The 16,350-nt window shown below is 42.5% G+C and overlaps 1 protein-coding gene and 1 long non-coding RNA gene across 2 annotated transcripts in view; one reads left to right on the top strand and one right to left on the bottom strand.

Moving 5' to 3' along the window:
- LOC114200311 (uncharacterized) overlaps window positions 1-16,350 on the bottom strand; it is a 77,676-nt gene that overhangs the window by 59,510 nt on the left and 1,816 nt on the right. The gene's annotated exons all lie outside the window — the stretch shown is intronic.
- The window catches only part of LPIN2 (lipin 2), an 88,499-nt gene continuing 86,930 nt past the window's right edge, over window positions 14,782-16,350 (top strand). The window contains exon 1 of the mRNA XM_028092357.2: window positions 14,782-14,963. The gene's annotated coding sequence lies outside the window, so the exon portion shown is untranslated. The remainder of the gene's footprint in view (window positions 14,964-16,350) is intronic.

Genomic DNA, 16,350 nt, shown 5'->3' with positions numbered 1-16,350 from the left:
TCTTAGAGGAGCCACAGAAGGTTAGAGGTTATGCCCATTTGAATACTTAGAAGAAAGATTTTAGGGAGAAATGTGATTTGATATATATTTGAATGATTTTTATTATGGTATTTAAAAAGTGAGTTTCTTTTCAGATTGTAAAAATGTCCAAACACAAAATACTAAACAACATGGTTGAGATAGAGACCTTATTTGGCTTAATCCATAGCTAGAAATAACATCTATTTAGCACCAACTTCAAATAAAGAGCAAGTTTTGAGAAGCAAAATGTTTGTCTTCCCTTTATAACTAACTTCTGCTTAAAGTTTTGGCCTGGCAGCAGGCATTTGTCATTTGGTGGCTGCCCAGTAGCCAAACTCCTTTCTTACGGTCACAGAAAACCCCACGGTATGAATCTTGGTGGAAAAAGCCAGGAGACTGTGCGTTATTTCTCTCTGCCTTGTGCCATGTTTAGAATCCTTCCAGGTACAGAGTATGCGTTGGTTAAACTGAAAATGTAAACAGGAAGAAGAAAATTTTCACAACCAGGAAAGGCTACACGATGAGTCAGGGCTTATTCTCTGTTCACAAGTAGCTCCACTGTGATTAACTGAATGTCTTTGGGCAAGTCACACAACTTGCTCAGTTAGTTACTGGTTAGTTAGTAGTTTCTGCGTCATATATGGAAATGTAAACAAAGGCATTGACCCAGCTGGAGGTATGTAAGGACTAATCAATGAATGAAAATTAACAGGATAGCCATATAAAATCATATGTCTATCAAATACCAAAAGATATGTTTATTTCAGGGCGCCTGGGTGGCTCAGTTGGTTAAGCGACTGCCTTCGGCTCAGGTCATGATCCTGGAAGTCCCTGGATGGAGTCCTGCATCAGGCTCCCTGCTCAGCAGGGAGTCTGCTTCTCCCTCTGACCCTCCCCCCTCATGTGCTTTCTCTCTCTCTCATTCTCTCTCAAATAAATAAATAAAATCTTTAAAAAAAAAAATATGTTTAGTTCACAAATACATATCCCATTATAAGTGTTTTTATTTTTTTTTTAAGATATTATTTATTTGACAGAGAAATAGAGAGAGCCAGAGAGAATAAGCAGGGGGAGTGGCAGGCTGGGAGCCCGATGCAGGGCTCCATCCCAGGACCCTGAGATCATGACCTGAGCCGAAGGCAGATGCTTTACTGACTGAGCCACCCAGGCGCCCCTGTAAGTGTTTTTAGATTGGTTTAGTTGAACTCCTAGAACTTTCTATGCTCTATATTATTATAAACATAAATTTATTCTTCATACAATTATGAAAATAAAATAAATGTTTTATCATGTATCCAAATTCCATAATTCCAGTTTCTGGATATTTAGAAAATTTTCCTTCTTCAATCTTCCCTTTTACTTAATTAGGAATTTATTTAATAGTTACCACCTTTTTAAGCTTTAATTAAATTGTATATTTCCTACTTTAGTATTCCTTATTCTTTGTTCTCCTTTACGGGGCTTCTATAAATTCAGCTCCCACTTTTTTTTCTTAAACAGATGCATTGCTTACCGCTTCCCCCTTGAGAAATGTGAATTAAAAATTTCCCATGATTGGGTGCTTGGGTGGCTCAGTCATTGAGCATCTGCCTTGGGCTCAGGTCATGATCCCGGGGTCCTGGGATCGAGCCCCTCATTGGGCTCCCTGCTCCGAGGGAAGCCTGCTTCTCCCTCTCCCACTCCCCCTGCTTGTGTTCCTGTTCTCGCTGTGTCTCTCTCTGTCAAATAAATAAATAAAATCTTAAAAAATAATATAAATAAAATAAAAGTTTCCCATGACTTCTGTAATTACTATTTCAGTCCCCTCCAAATAGTTCAACCCAGTTCTAAAATATGCGATCCGAGACTGAATAAGCCAACTTTATCTTTTAACACACATTTGCACACGAACACCACAACCAGAACACAAATATCCATACCTAGACACGTCTCTGCTTTATGCTTTCCCACCTTCATCAATTTTTGAGATTTTTGCAAAGAGTAAATCACTAAATCCAATAGACCAATCCCTAACATGTGTATGGCCATGGTGATTTATGGTGCTGAGTTTAAAGCCAAGGTGATTTATGATGCTAAGTTTAAAAGAAATATCACTGCTATTCGTTGATTAGCCTGCAATTTTATGGCTTTTCCTAATGAAACGAGACAGGAAAACATTTCATTAAAAGTGCACTAAATTTGGAAGACATAAGAGTCTTTAGCAATCTTTGAAAATTAAATACTGCATGTGTGGGAGAGATACAGATGTACTTCGCTTCATCGGATATTGCTGCCATGCTCCTGAGACTTTGAACATGAAAGGAATTTGTTAAAGTGAAGTTTAATTCTTTGAAAAATCTGTCTTGAATCTTTTTATAAAACAGAAGAGGACTTGGGGCGCCTGGGTGGCTCAGTCGTTAAGCATCTGCCTTCGGCTCAGGTCATGATCCCAGGGTCCTGGGATCGAGCCCCACATCGGGCTCCCTGCTCCGCGGGAAGCCTGCTCCTCCCTCTCCCACTCCCCTTGCTTGTGTTCCCTCTCTCGCTGTGTCTCTCTCTGTCAAATAAATAAATAAAATCTTTTAAAAAAAATTTAAAAAAATAAAACAGAGGAGGACTTGAATTTCGGCCTGGAAGGGAGGGCAAACCTTAGACGATTAGAAGCAGAAAAGTCAGGCACTTCAGGTAGGAAGAATGCCATAACCAAAGCTGCAGACTAGGAATGAGCATAATGTTTTCCAGCAGTGCTGAGGAGATGAGTTTGGCTGGTAAGTAGAGGGAAGAAGAGGGAAACCAAGCTGGAGATTGGTGGAGGCAAATACTCTGGGACAGGGCTGGGGAAACTGCTCACTGTTGTGCAACTTTTTTCCTACAGGACATTAGCTGTGTGGCACAGGCCACCCACTGCATAGATCCATCTTTGCTCTTACTTAAGGCCACATTCGTCCACTTGTGCATCAAATACTTATTAAGCTTTTTTCTGCAGTATGATACACAGTGTCAGATGTTATTGAAGCGACAATAATAAGCTAGCCGTGTATCAGGCAATCAAGTATCAAATAATCTGGAAAGGGAGATTGGATTTACATATAAATAATCATAACATGGAGCATTATGTGAGATACAAACAAATTGCTTTGCCATTCAATAATTTGAAAGGAAAAACTACATCCATTTGATGAGCTTAGGGAAGACTCTTGCAGATGCAGCACTTGTTCAGAACTTGGCAGAATAAGCAGAACTGAGGGCGCGGGAGAACATTCCAGAAAGAGGGAAAAATTTGAGCCAAGTTGGGAGGACCTAGATGGGAGGAGGGCGTGTATCTAGTTAACACTTGGGACCAGAGGACGGATGAAAGAAATGGTGGGGATAAGCAGGAGTGTCACATGTCACCAAAGCTGTCAGAATTTCATTTGTCTACACAGCTGAGGAAGGACCACAGGGGTGATTTGTTGCTCTGAATATTTCCAGGTTGCTGGGTTTTCTCTTAAAGCCAGCCAGGCATTTAAAGACTTGGAGCATTGATATCCATAGAAACTTTAAATTGGGGAGTAGTTATCTCCTAACAAGAATATCAGTTACACCCAAGTAAACATCCTTCAGGTCTCACTATCTAACAACGATGTGAAAAGACGTTTTCGCAAACATTATTACGAGGTTTCACTGAGGACAACTCAGAAGTGAGTTGATAAGACTCTTTGAAGCTAAGGGGGCTGGCTTCTCAGGAAGCTCCTATCTCCAAAACAATAACAATATAAAACTTCCTCTCTGAAGCTAAAATAGAAGAGGTAAAGAGATGCCTGCCCAGAAGGAAAAGCTTTACAGGCTCCTCTATACCATGATCTAAATTTAGACTCAAATCTGAGAACAGGAGTGCAGATCAAGTGTTTGTTTCCATTGTAAATTCCACATTCCCAGTTTGAATTTCCTTTAGTATCTTGTAGGATCTTTTCAAAGGCCCCCCCTTCCCAGGCTGCATCTGCTCCCAGACTGTAGACACCCAGAGCTGTGTTTTCTGGCGCAGGACCATAAAACAATTCCGGAAAGTTTTGAGGAGATGAAAAATCTGGAAAGGAAGGTGGTTCCTTGACGGTGATAACATCAGCTCTGGGGAAGATTTTTTTTTCCCATAGCACCCCCTCCCCCTCCCCCCAAACTGCTCTCGATCAGTCATTACGAGTTAATTTGGTTCATAACGGTCTAAAGCTGACTAAAGCGGATTTCTGATTCTGTGCAGAGGCCTGGGCTTCCTTATCATTTTCCTCCTTGCCACTCCTCTGTTTGTACCTTTCCTTTATCTTTTCCTCTCCAGCTAAAACAGAAAGTCTCAGTAGCATGTGTTATGTTTTGAAGGGGAGGATGGAATGGGGGGTGGGATGTGTTGGCTGAGGGTGAAGGACGGTTGGGAATAGCACGTGTTTCAACAATGAAACTTTTGAGAATCCCTGTTCCAGCTGTACATTGTCTTTCCTTCTGTACCCTCTGAGACAAGTGCTGTATTCTTCTGCACCCAGAAGTTAATACAAACTGGGCCCATCCTTGAGTTCAAAAGTAGTCTGTTTCCTCACCGAAGTTTGTGGGAGGTACATTGTAAGTAACCCACTCAAGGGGATGCTCCATAGATTAACTAATTAATTAATAAATACAGAGCATAGCACTCTAAACTTGCTGAACATTTATTTTATAAATTCTGGAGACTATTATTTAATCACAAGATTCCCTTAGTAAAAACACCAAAACTTGAGTTCTAACAAGAAAATAACTTACAAAGCCATACGCTTTCACCCTGACTTTTCTTTTTTAAAAGATTTTATTTATTTATTTGAGACAGAGAGAGTGAGTGACAGAGAGAACATGAACCGGGTGGAGGGGCAGAGGGAGAGGGAGAAGCAGGCTCCCCGCTGAGCAAGAAGCCAGACTCGGGACTCAATCCCAGGAACCTGGGATCATGACCCGAGCCGAAGGCAGGTGCTTAACCGACTGAACCACCCAGGCACTCCTCTCCCTGACTTTCCTAACATTGGAAGAAATTTGTCTAACATTACTAAGCCATTTAGAGAAATAGGAAGGAATGAGGGGTGGGGGCGGGGTAGGAAAAATCTTTTGTGTTGCCAAAAAAATTCACTTAGTGAAGAGCTTCCATAAGGGAGACAATGAGGAGAAGGAAAAGAAGGGGAGGAGAAGGAAAAGAAGGGAAGGAGTACACACATCATCAGGATCATTACATAGGACTAACACCCTCAAACCAAGGAGGAACAAAGAACGGTTTTTGAAGTCTTTTGGAAAAGGAGAAAGAAGAGACCAGATGTACTTGGCAAACACATTTTTTAAGAATAGTTTGTGGTTGTCCAGACGTTCCATTCAAATTAGTGGCTATTCTGGAAAGAAATAAAGACAGTAGCTGCTGAAACAAGCAATCTGGAAGCACAAGAAAGTTAATATTCACAGAGGGAAAGTTGTCCAGGCTGGCCTCAGAATGGTTACTGTAGAGTGTAACAGTGAATTGCTTAGGGCTTTCCTACATGCTTGGGGGCAGAGCCCTTCTTAGGTCAGTTAAAATCTTTCCTCCCTCCATAACTCCTAAAATTTGTTTTTCTTGTTAATATTATTTGTTTGGTTATAATGTCCAATACATGCTGATGAAACTTGGTGCTACAAAGGAGAAGAAAAATCTCAAGGTGCTAATAATCAAATCCTTCTTAATGTTTTCTCTAAACTGACCAACTATGGAAGGTGGTGGGTACTTCAACAAGGGAATGATTTTCAGACAAAGTCCATCTCCTAGGTGAAACTGAGTGATCCGAGAAGGTCTCCCAGATGCAGCTCTGCCTACTGAGTAGGGCAACAATCCTAACTGCCTGGTCATGGAATGAATTGCCCCCAACATGATGAACTGCCCACCACCACTGTAGGATTCAAGCAGAGACAGGACAGTAACATCCCTAAGGGGGTTTCTGCTCCGGCAGCAGATCAGACACATTTGCCTCCTAGGTCCCTGGTTCTGTGATCCCGGCAGCACATAACCAATGAAAATAAGAAAGTCCATCTTTATTTAGGTGACTTTGTTCTCAGGACTCAGAATTATAACCACTGATTTAAAAGAATGCCAACAGACCTAACTGGAATGATTTGGAGATAGATATATTGGAAGTGACTTCTTAGAAGAGTTTTTGTTCTTCTACTATTTCCTTTTGCACTTCTGGTCCATCTTTTCTTGCCCATCATTTAGGATTTGTTACAAAACAAGCTGTGCACCACACTGTTGGAAAGAACCTGTTCCCTGCAGCTTCTTAGGGAAGTTGCAAGACGTACCAAGTTTTTCTTTTTAAAAATACAGAGAGGTATTCGTTTATTGATTCATTTTCATTTGTCTTTTAATTTTTATTGTAAAATAAAGATGCACACAAACACCTGTGTAGTCATCACCCAAGACACCCTACCCATGATGTTGTATGCCGCTCTCAGACTGCACCGGTTTCTCTATCAAAGCTAATCCTACCCTAAAATTTCTGTTACTCGCTTCCTTGTTTTTTCTTTGTAGTTTTTATTGCCTATGCTTTTATCCTTAAATGATAAATTGTTTAGAGTTGCCCGTTTATGGAACAGAATAAGTAGAATCATACTTTAATCTTTTGTTTCTTCTTTGCTTAACATTTTATTTTTGAGATTCAGTCATGCTGATGTAATTTTATAGTATTTCTTGTCTGATTGTACCACAATTTAATTATCTATTCCATCTTTGGTGAACATTTGGATTCTTGCTCTTTGCAATCAGAGCAATGCTGCCATAAAAATTCTTGTGTCTCTGAATACATTTGTGCAAGGATTTTTAGAGGGTATATATACATAACATTGAAATTCCTGAATCTTCTTGTATGTGTATTTCAACTTTCTAGGTAATACCAACCTGTTTCTAAAGTTGTTTTGCATTTGAATTCCAACCAGCAGCATGTCTGAGCTCTTGTTGGTCACTCTACACCCTTGTCAACACTTTGCATTCAACAACTTTTAAAATTTTTGCCATTCTGATGAGTGTGTGGTGGCATCTCATTGTAGTTTTAATTTATTTTTCCCTGATTACTAATAGAACCAAGTATCTTTTCATATGTTTATGTACAATTTGTGCATGTTTTATGTGTGTGTGTGTGTGTGTGTATGTGTGAAATTCCTCTTTGTTTCTTTTGCTCATTTTTCTACTGATTGCTAGACTTATTTATTGATTCATATGAGTTCTTCATATATTTTGGATCCTACTATTTGGTGGATTATATATGTTGTGAATATATTCTCCTAGGATGATGCTTATTTTTGTTTTTTTACTCTATTTTCTCTTTTAAAGAAATTCTAACTTTAAAGTAGTCAAATCTATCGATCTTTTTCTTTATAGTTAGTGCTTTTTTCTTTATAGGTAGTGCTTTTTGTTTAAGAAATATTTCCCTACCCAGAATTTGTTAACATATTCTCCTATATTGTCTCCTAAAAGTTATATATCACCTATCATTGAATATGTTGCCATTGATTATAAGAAACATCACAATTTCAGAAATGGCAAAATGAAAAAGGAAGTATGTCCTTGAAATGATGACAGCAAAGCAAATTTGTTTTTCTTATATGTGCCTTTAATCCAACTAAGGCTGATTTGGGGATATGCCATAGAATGGAGTCCAAATTCTTTTCCATGTGGATAATCAACTGCGTCCTCACCATTTATTGCAAAGTCCACCTTTTCCCCCATGATCTGACTTGCCACCTCTACCATACATCAAGTGACTGCATATGCTGGGTCTGTTTCTGGGCTCTCTATTTTGTTTGATCTATTTGTCTATCCCTGTCCCAATACCACCCTTACTGACTACTATAGGTTTGCTATACAAGAGCATAAATCCTCCCTCTATGTTCTTCTTCAGGAAGAGACCTCTGTTGGGGTTTTGAGTGGAAATGCATTGAATCTATAGGTCAATTTGTGGAACATTAGTATTTTCATGAGATTGGGTCTTTCTATCCATAAATATCATATTTCTTTAATCAAGTCTTCTTCATAGCTTTTCAATGAAGTTTTGTAATTCTCTTTACAAAAGTCATGCACATGTTTATTTAGGGTCATTATTAAGTACTTTGTTTTTTGATACTGTATGGGAAAGAAAGTTTTCCTTGGCCCTCTTAGGGTCCCAGGCTGGGTCTGAAAGTTAAACTGACAAAGACAAATTAACAGGAGAAAAGCATACAAATTTATTTAAGTTTTGAATGACATGGGAGTCTTCATGAAGAAATGAAGACCTAAAGAAACAAGTTAGACCTGTGTATTTTAATGCTAGTTTCCATGAAGAGTGGGCAGTCATGTAGAAATAGGAGAGGTTAAGGAGTATGGGGTAATTACAGTAAACATTGTCATCTTTAAAAAATTCATTTTTGTTTATTGCTAAATGACTTTTGTATATTGACTTTTGTACCCACAACATTGCTAAACTCTCATGTTCATCTCAGTAGGTTATGTACATATTCTTTTGAATTTCTTACACATACTATCATGTCGTGATTTCTTCCTTTCTAGTCTGTATATATTTTATTTCTTTTTCTTGCCTTATTCCACTATTTTGGTCCTCTAATACAATACTAGAGGTGGCAGCATACTTTTCTTATTCCCCATTTTATTTTATTTTTTATTTTTGAGAGAGAGAGAGAGTGTGTGTGTGAGAGAGAGAGAGTGGGGGGAGGGGCAGAAGGAGAGGGAGAGAGAGAATCTTAAGCAGGTTCCACACTCAGCATGGAGCCCCATGTGGGGCTCGATCTCACGACCCTGAGATCATGATCAAGAGTCAGATGCTTAATTGACTTAACCATCCACGTGCCTCTCTTCTTTCCCATTTTATTTTTTTTAAAGATTTTTATTTATTTATTTGACAGAGAGAGAGAGAGTGCACAAGCAGGGGGAGCGGCAGGCAGAGGGTTCTCCCTCCGCTGAGCAGGGAGCCCCACTCAATCCCAGGACCCTGGGGACTCGATCCAGGACCCTGGGATCATGACCTGAGCTGAAAGCAGACACTTACCGACAGCCACCCAGGCACACCTTGTTCCCCATTTTAAAAGGAATGGTTACTTTTGTTTACTGTAGATTTATGTAAATACCCTTTATCAAGGAAAATATTCTTAGTTTATTATGAGTTCTTCTAGGTGGATTTTGAATTTTATCAAAGGCTTTTCTGCATCTATTGAGATTATCATATGATTTTTCTCCTTTAACCTTTAATATGGTGAATTACATTAATTAATTTTCTCATCTGAAACTAACCTTAAATTACTGGGTGAACCAATTTGATTATGATGTATCATTTTGCTGAACATAAATTGCTGAAATTTTGCTTAGGACTTTTATGTCTTTTATGAGTGAGATTGGCCTGAAATTTCTATTTTCACATTCTCCAAGTCAGATTTTTGTATAAGGTTATGCCAGCCTCATAAATTGAGTTGAGGAATAATCTCTCTTTTTCTATACTCTAGAAAAGCTTGGTGAGATTAGTATTATTTATTCCTTGAATGTTTGGTAGAAGTCACAGGTAAAATTGTTTCAGCCTAGATTTTTTTCTGCAGAAAATACTTAACAATAGATTCAGGTTCTTGAATGGTTATGAGTCTAGTCTTGCTTTCTATTTCTATTTCTTGAAATTTTTCCACTTCATCTAAATTTTCAAATTTAATTCACATAAAAGTGTTCGCAGAATTTTTTTTAATCTGTAATTTCTGCATCATGTGTGATTATAACTTTTTCTTTATTCCTCACATTGTTTGTTGTACCTTCTCTTTTTTCCTTGATCATTTTTACCAGAGGTTCGTAAAATTTTTTAGTCTTTCACAAATCCAGTGTTTGGCTTATTTCATCCTTTCTATTGTTTGTTTGTTTTCAATTTTATTATTTTCTTACTGTTTTATTATTTCCTTCCTTCTATTTTATTTGGCTTTATTTTGCTGTTCTTTTTCTAACTCTTTAACTCTTCATATTTCAAACTATTTTCTCTTTTTTCTTTTTTCTTTTTTTAATGTAGGCTTCATGTCCAGCATGGAGCCCAGTGCAGAGCTTGAACTCAGGACTCTGAGATCTAGAACCTGAGCTGAGATCAAGAGTCAGTCACCCAACCAACTGAGCCACCCCAGCACCCCAAACTATTTTCTCTTCTAATATAAGCTTTTAGGTCTATAAATTTTCCTTTAACTGCTTCTTTAGTTTTCTCTCTCAACTTTCTACACACAGTACCAAATATTTAATACGTAGCATTTAAATATTGTCAGATTTTCAGAACGATTTGTTCTTCGACCCATGAGTTTCCAAACAAATGGGTATTTCTAGTTATCTTTACTTTTTTTTTTTTTTTAAGATTTTATTTATTTTTTTGAGAGAAAGTGAGAGTGTGCCAGCAGGGGGAGGGGCAGAGAGGGAGGGATAGGGACAAGAAGACTCCGCAGTGTGCGCACAGAGCCTGACCTGGGGCTGGATCTTTGTACCCTGAGATCATGACCTGAGCTGAAATCAAGAATCCTGGATGCTTAACTGGCTTCGTCACCCCGGTGCCCCCCCAGTTATCTTTTTTAAAGAATTGATTCTTAATTGCACTGCAGTAAGAAATATGGTCTGTGTGATGCAAAAATTTCAAAATTTGTAGAAACTTGTCATATAGTTCAATCTATGATCAACTTTAGTGAGGTTTCTGGGTGGGCTCAAAAAAAATTGATTTTTTTCTAACTGTATAATTTTGCATTTGGAGTCCCAACTTTATTGGGACGTTATTTAAACTGCATTCTTAAAGCAGACACTAGGCTTTCACATCTGCCCCTAAGACTTCCACGGCTACAAAATCCAATATTCAAATTCACTGGATTCAGCAAATACCTTCCAGGCAAAAGTTGACTTTGGGCTCTGCTTATGCCACTGGTTTCTGGCCTTTACTCTGTCCTGGTGATACTGTTCAGCTTCTTGCTGGTCTATAGATGCCAGAATATATTTTTAATATTTTACCCAGTATTTTTATTGCTGTTATTTTCATTGAAAGAGTTAGTCCAGACACTTCGCTGAGCATATTATAGTAGAGGCAACTAACGAGTGGTGAAAATGGGTGGTTAAAAATACAGGTTTGGGAGTCAAGTATGCCTGGGGATGAAACCCAGGGTCACTGCTTACTAGCTGTGAGACTTGAGGCAAGTCACTCAAACTCTCTGTGCCTCAGTTCCTTCATCAATAAATTGGTGTTAATGATAGAGATACCCCATAGGTCTGTAGTTAAGAGTTTCTAAAAGAACTGAGTGTACAGTGATGGCTCAGAAATTGCTAAGTAGTCTGAGTCCTGTGAAAGGGCTTCAATCTATAATTGAAGGATATGGAATGGAGGTTATGAAATGGAGAATATTGCTCATGTACCCGCAGAACAGAACTTAAGAACTAAGAGACTGATTTCCTGTAAATGCCTGGTTTACAGAAGACAGACAATTTTCTTGCTACAGCACGGGTTTCCCAAATTCCTGTTCCTCTGCTATTTCCTGACAAACTCAAGTTCTGGTAATTTGAGCTTGTATCACTTCACTTCTTTATTGAGATTGACAGTCCTCACAGGAGAGATACATAAGCTGGGAACCACAAAGTTATTTCTCTAAGGTTTAATCACCTCCCATGGGAAGCTGCCAGAGGGGGGGCATAAAAACCCCCTCCCTTCCAACTCCAACCTGGGGAGATTTGATTCTTATTCTAGGGAAAATCCTCCCCACTTCTGGGTTCCCTTAAAGAAAACCCTTTTCACTGGTTCTCTCCCTCCTGACTTACATCAGTTCCTCAATGAGTTTAGAGTGTTGGGAATTAAAGACATAAAGGAAATGTCTTGCAGGCCACTTCTGCTTTCCAGAAGTTCCTTGAGACAAGCAGAATGCCTGACTACTTTGTTAAAAGGGGGCGGGCGTGGGGGGGAGAAGGAAGAAAATGCATGGAGAAAGATAGAAGTTAATATTTCAAAAATGATCCTGTTTTAAAAGGAATGGCTAAAGCATACCAGCTAGAAGGAGCAGGAGAGAAAAGTGGAGAGAAAAAGAACACTCTGATGCTGTGCTAGAAAACTTAGACTTTTTCCTCTAGGCATGCACTGCCAATAGCTTGTGCTACAGGTAGATCTGCAATTCAGAGTGGAGGTTACTTAGACCTGTGGAGAACTGGAGGGCAGAAGACCAGCTCAGTTGTGTCTGCAATGGATGGTAAGAGACATAGCAAGGGCCTGACAGCCAGAGGGGTGAGGCCACATTGTTGTGTAATCATGGAGCACCCTGCAGGTGGCCAACATGGCAATTCTGCAGAGAGCCTTAGAGTAGAAATGAACAGATTTGATGTACATGGAATGAGAGTAGAGGGGAAATGAGACTCCCTCCCAGGTTTTTTTCTGGCTAGGATGACTAAATGGGTGATGGTGCAATTAGCCAAGACAGGAGATTCAGGAGGAGCAGTTTTGAAGAAGCAAACGTGATGGGCCTGAATTGGATGTCACTGTGGGCCATGCTGGTGGGGGAGATGTCTAAACCCACCAAGCACAGGCATGAGGCTCTCAGAGCATTTTCTGGCTGATTGGAGGAGGAGGGACTTTCAAGGAAATCATGGTCAGGGCACCTGGGTGGCTCAGATGGTTAAGTGTCTGCCTTCGGCTCAGGTCGTGATCCCAGGGTCCTGGGATCAAGTCCCGTGTCGGGCTCCCTGCTCCTTGGGAGCCTGCTTCTCCCTCTGCCTCTCTCTCTCTCTCTGTCTTTCATGAATAAATAAATAAAATCTTAAAAAAAATAGAGGAAATCATGGTCAATTGTGTCTTACCCTCCAGAGATTGTAAGAGAAGATTGAAAGAGATCCACTGTATTTGGCAACCAGAAGGTTGTTGCCTACTTTAGCTTGAGAAGTTTCAGGAGCCAAGAGGAACAGAAGCAGGAGCAAGATCGTGAAATGAAAAAGCAGAGGCTCCTCTTTCCAGGTAGTTTGGCTACCTGGGGGAGCCAAGCTGTGATATAAGTCAATAGCCTAAGAAGGAACAAAGGATCAAGAAAGCCTTCTCTGGCTTCTCTTCTCCCTTCCCTCTCTTCCTCTTCCCCCTTCTCCTTTATCTTAAGTAGTAGGAGAAGCCTGAGTCTGCTAAAGCCTGAGGAAGAGGGGACAACAAGAGTGAGGGTTGCCCATGGAGCTGGAAGGTGGTGGGGACAGAAGACAGGTGAAGGAAGACATTCCTCCTGCTGACATTCCACTGGAGTAGGTGGGTATTTGGTGGTTCCCCACAGAGTTCTTAGGCATCAGGGGCAGGAAATGAAGGGATATCATGAAACAAACATTTAATGAGTCCCTATTTTGCTTAAGTCATGGTGTAAATTAGGTAGACACCAGAGAATGAGGAAATGTTAGAAATGCGAATCACTCATAGTGAGGTATCAAACCTCAGGCTGTTTGGAGGGAGGGGATGTCTAGGGCTTCCTGAATGATGAAAGGAAGGAAGGAAGCTTGGCAGAATATTTCCCTCCCAAGGCCGGAGGTAGCAAAAATAGCCTGAGGGAAACAGGAAAGGTCTTATGAGGGGAAAACGGAAGAAAGGAAAGAAAGCAAACGGTAACAGCATGTTCCAGGTTCCAGACATTAAGCTAAATGAGGCTCTTTATAGGCAAAACAATCCTGTGAGAAAGGCATCACTATTTCCATTTTATTGAGGTAGAAAGTGAGGGTCCAGCTCTTTTTCTGTCTTCAATTCCACTTCTCCATAGAGGATTGAAGTGCTTTGAAATATTGGAAGAGAAATCCCAGTTCTTGTCTTTTAAAATTTTTATTTCACTTGGAAGCCAAGTGAAAGGCACAGAAAATAGGAAAATCCTTCGTGCTCTTGGGCCAGTGGAACTACCTAGTCTCTTTGTAGGGCCTTGGTTAAAGATGGGGCAAAGCTTGGCTGAATGCGAAAGAGGCCAAGGAACTTAGATGAGGAAGTGTTTGCCTGTGTTCCCTCTTGTGAACCACAGAGGGGCCCTGAGACTGGCAGCCGGTTTCTGGGTCCCGGCGCAGCCCAGCCACACTACACTCCATCTGTGGGAAGAAACTCTGCTGCCGCTGGGCTCGTCACGCAGAAGCTTCATCTAAATGCCTATTTGCCAAGATCCTCAAAGTTATATAAATTATAATCCACGGAATGCATACTGAGAAATTAACTGACATTTGAAAGTAACACATGCACTTCCATTCATAACTTTTTAATAATAGGCTGCAAAAAGATAAAAACTAGTGTGCAGTCATATACGGTTTTGGCAATCCCTCTCTTAAAAAGTGTGTATTAGGATTGGGGAGGAGGGGGAGGGGCGGGGAGAGCAACCAAACAGGCGAAAACCCTACTGGGGATCAAAAGTGGATTGTAAAACATTCAACTGTATACCTTTTCTGCACTTTAATATTTATTCTTTTTGGCAGTCGGGCTCTAAGTTCCACGTGACGCGCCGCAGGGTTGCCATGGGGACCAGCAGAAACTTTTTTTAGAAAAGTATCGCTAGCGTTGCGCCAAGCGAGAGAGGCCAGTGCTCCGAGCCGCGCATTGAAGGGGACGAGCGGCCGCCACGACGCAAACGGCTAGCGCGGGCCCGGGAGGGAGGCCGTTAGGGCGCCGCGCGGCCGGGAGGCGGCGGCCGAGCGCGGCGTCACGTGGCCGGGGAGGGGCCTGCGCGCAGCCCACCCGCCCGCCCCTCGGCCGCCGCCGCCGCCGCCGCCGCGTCCCATTCATGAGGGCCGCCCGGCTCGGCTGTGGCCCAGGCGGCTCCCGAGGCAGCGGCGGCGGCGGGCGCCCGGGCCTCGCGCGCGTCCTCGGCCGACCCCGCCCCCTCAGCCTCCGGCGAGCCCGGGCCGGTCCTCACTGTCGCCGTCCAGCCGCCGCCTCCCCTCGGCCGCCCGCGGGCGCCGGCGCGGGTCCGGAGCGGAGTCGCCGCAGGTAAGCGGGCGCCGGGCCGGGTCCTCGCGCCTCCGCGCGACCCGCCGTCGCGGCTCGGCCTCCGCGGCGGGCGTCGCGTTTCTGCGCTCGCGAGCGGCTGGGGTCTTCCAACTCGGCGCGGTGCTGCTCTGCGGGAGGCCGGACCCTGCGCCTCGCCGCCGCCGTCACGTAGACGCGGCTCCCACCGGCGCCACGGCAGGACGGGCTCGCGGGGTGGCCTGGGGTGTGGGGGGGGGCTGACGGCTGCGGGGTCAGCGTGAGGAGGGGGACGTGAAGACTGAAACATTCGGGTGCCCCCGCCGCAACCCGAGGTGATGGTCACCTCAGAGCCCCCAGCTCGCGGGTGTCTGGCGTGGGGGCTGGAACGGAGGCCGAGGTGACGCTTGGCCAAGCGGCGCCCCGCGAGGAAAGCGCGGCTGGAGGCCGCGTCTCCATCCCGCCCCCTGCCCTGGGGGAGGGGGCGCCCGAGGCACGTGATCCGCTTTGAAGCCCGGGCTGGGAAGTTGCTGTTATTTCTCCCTGGCCGTTCGTTCGCCCCGTGTCTCCGCCTCCAGGTTGTAGACGCGGTCCTGAGTGTGAGCAGTTTTTCCCTTCTCAGACCCCCTTTTCCCTAGGCAAATCTCATATTGTATCGAACGTGTTAGGGTAACAGTTTTATAGTAAGGGCTTCTCTCTCAACTTTAAACCCGGCGGAACACCATTTTCTGCACTCACCTGAACACATTAAGACTATTCTCATTGAGAATTTGGGATGACATTTTTAAGTCATACTTAAGAAAAACAACCAGAAAGATCACTCTTCCTTTCAGAAAGTGCTGGAAGTCTGAATATTTGAAAATGCTCTGAGGGATTACTTAAGCCTCAATGCTAATCTTAAATGTACATTTCGGGATGATTTTTCCAAACCTGTTTATTTTAAACTGAAAAAGAGTCTCTGTCTTGGTGTCAGGCCAGGCCCTGTTGAAGGTGTTAGCCCAGTAGAGATTGTTCGTGTTACTGTTTATGAAAACCTGGCCTGGTTGGTTCCTAATGCTTTTACAATACAAAGTCAGTTTTGAAATACATTTGAAACATCTACAAATTATTTAGTGGCCCATATGGTTTATATGTGGATGGTCTGATACTGATCTTAGTGGTTTAAGAAGGAAAAGGGCGGCAGGCTATGCCGAGGTGGGCAGCGTCAGAGCCCACAAGGATTCTGCCGGTCCCCTAGTGCAACATCCTCACTTTGCCTGAAGGGCAGTCAGCCTCGGGGCCATACCCATCCAGAGTATAAAAAGCAGGCCCAAGGCCCCCCATGAAAGAGCGCTGGCCAGTGTGGGTGTCTGCTTCCTTCTACTTAAATGTGTAGTTAATTGTGATCTGTCAGACTGAAGTATAAGTAAAT

The sequence above is a fragment of the Eumetopias jubatus genome, unplaced genomic scaffold (genome assembly GCF_037043125.1).
Source record: "Eumetopias jubatus isolate StellerSeaLion01/CBP00866 unplaced genomic scaffold, mEumJub1_p1.0 scaffold_16, whole genome shotgun sequence".
Taxonomy (NCBI): domain Eukaryota; kingdom Metazoa; phylum Chordata; class Mammalia; order Carnivora; family Otariidae; genus Eumetopias; species Eumetopias jubatus.
This window is presented reverse-complemented; position numbering and strand designations above follow the sequence as displayed.